Source organism: Egretta garzetta, unplaced genomic scaffold, assembly GCF_000687185.1.
Source record: "Egretta garzetta isolate BGI_Z169 unplaced genomic scaffold, ASM68718v1 scaffold1194, whole genome shotgun sequence".
Taxonomy (NCBI): Eukaryota; Metazoa; Chordata; class Aves; order Pelecaniformes; family Ardeidae; genus Egretta; species Egretta garzetta.
In genome coordinates, this window is record NW_009259522.1 from 271,406 (window position 1) to 274,083 (window position 2,678).

A 2,678-nucleotide genomic window follows, 5' to 3' on the forward strand; every position below is an offset into this window, starting at 1 on the left:
ACCCCCGCCCCGCTTTTGCGGAGCCTCCCCGCAAAAAACTGAGCCCGCTTCGCCCCCGGGCAAACGCCCTCTGCAAAAAAACCCCAGCGCTGTAATTTGTTTTGACTTGAAGGGGATATATGTGTGCCTGCGTATGCGTGCGCGTACATACACATGTTAAAAAGAGATAAATCAAAGCGGGGAAAGGAAAAAAACCCAAGCTCGTACTGGTCCTGTTCTTTCAACGCTCGCTGTCAAAATAGTTTCTTTTTAAAGCTATTTAGGGTAACGGAACACGGAAAAACTACGCAGGGTGAACACCTCTCGAGTTAAGTTATCAACCTCCTTCCAAATCTCATTTATTTAATATTAAGGGAGGAAAGAACGGGAAAAATCAGCTCAGACACCGAAATAGCCACGCTCTGAAAGAAAATTTCATTCTTAAATCCATTCTAGGACTGGAAAGAGAGCCCCAGAGGAGGAGCCAAGCCCCGCAGTAGTCCTTTTCGGGTTCCCTAACTGAGGCGAGACCTTTATCGAGAGGATTTTAAATAATCTCGGCAGCTCCCTCCCTTCAGGTCGGACGTGTAATAAAAACAGGCAGAGGTTGGGGCTGGGGGAGAGGAGCAGCGATTGCCCAGGTTGTGGGGGAGAGCAGGGGTTTGGGGAGCGGAGCCCGAGGGAAGGGGCCAGAGCCCGAGGGAAGGGTTCCCTTCCCGGGGAGGTCCAGGGGGTAGAGGCTGGGGTAATTCGCAGGACTGCTGCAAAAAAAATGGGTGAATACTCGGATTCTCCCTTGCAATAGAATGCAATGCAGGAATTACAGCCCGGGCAGGGCGACTGCTCGCCCCCGCCGCCAGCCCAGCCCAGCCCAGCCCTGCCAAGGCAGATAAGGACCCGCAGCCTCCCAACCTGCATTTTTGTGGCCAAGAAAAGAAAAAAAAAGAAAAAAAAAAAAGAAAGAAAGAAGGAGATCCCTTTGGCTTCTCAAAAGCATAATCACCACATTGTTGGTGTGTGCCTGTACCGGAGCAATATGAACCACAGCCCTCCCCCTCTGAACTGCCGGTCACCAACACACCCGGGCAGTGGGACTTGGTAGATTAAAAAAAAAAAAAAAAAAAAAAAAGAAAGAAAAAGAAAAAAAAGCCCCGGAGCTGATGTTTTCCTTAAAAAGGTGACCCGGCAGCCCCCGGGGCCCGTGCTGTGTTGTGATACGATGCTCACCCTCTCCTCCGAGAGAGGAGCCGGGGCTGTACAAGTCTGCTGACCTCGGAATGATCCCTCTTGCCTATGAATTATTGATGAGATATGAGCTCTGATTTCTCTTTTCAGTATGCAAACCCCATTATACTGTTAAAATGGCGATTTAATCGTTTAGAATAGCTTTGCTTTTTTCCAACTCATTTGTGCCCCTTCCTTTTCATTTAATTCTCTTAATTAAATCCTTTAACAGATTTTAATCACTTTTTGTTGAATAAAATAAGACATCATACACATCTGCAACTGGGTTACCTTGGCGAAGTTTGTTTTTGGTGGGGTTTCTTTGTTTTGGTTGTGCTTTTGCTTTGGTCTGCTTGCTTTCTTGGTCGAGTTTTTACAACCTGAGCAGAAGGAAATTTTATTTTGTGTTACGCCGTACCCGGTGAGCAAAGAAGGTCTGGAATGCTCAAATGCTTTAAAAAAAAATCCTAAAAAAAGGAATAAAAATAAATAAAGCCAGGACATTCGAGATGGCCTGACAACGGCATTGCAACGCCGAGCTGCCTTTCGCATGGAAGCGCTCCCCAAACCGCTCCGTGCTGCCCACAAAAGCACCCCCGCCACCCCCATTTATTGCTGAACGAACCTGGGTGCCGAATGGGTGTTTTACGGGTGAAAATTCATCTTTTTCGCCCTTGGGCAGCAGCCGAGGCATGGGGGTCCCATGCCTGCCCTGGCACAGGGCCCTGGGGAGATGCCCCAAAAGGCAGCTGGAAGGCGGCCGGAATTAATACAGATGCTGGGCTCGGCTTTTCCAATCTGTGGAGCCTGGGATGGGTCTCGGGTGAGGAACAACTGCTTTTGGCTTTGGGGTTTTTTCCCCCAAAGTGCCAGCGAGGTTTGGGTACTGTTTACCAAACGAAATAGAAACCTTCAGGGATGGGGAGAGGCTGAAGGGACATCACAGGGGGCAAAGCAAAGGCAAAAGTGGGTACAGTTGCGCCCATTTTTTGGAAGTGAGGGATGCTGTGAGCCGGGTGAGCTCACGGGGAGGCTCCTCGGGGCTGAGGGGGCTTTGCACATTTGGGGCAAACAGCTCCCATCCACCCAGGCCACCACCGGCCTCGGTTTTGGACAGTCCTTACATCAGAGGTTTTCCCCATCTGCACCCAGCGTTATGGCATAAAGGTCTGCACAACTACAGGGTTTTTAAAAAAGAGATTTTTCCTTCCTGAGCAGTAATCATGTCCTAGAGATTCTCCATATTCTTAGACCCGATATTAAAGCGTTTCGTATTTATTCTGTCTTCTACAGCTGCAGAAGAACTGATTGTCCCATGCCTGATGTATGCCATTAAAGTGAGAGAAACGATGAAAAATGCAAAGGAAAATCCCCGCCTACCTGCACGGTCAGAGCTCCGTTTTCCTGTTTACTCTCCTTATGCTTCCTTTTCACCAGCCACAGGGAGATTTTTTTTTTCTTGTAAAGCACGGGGG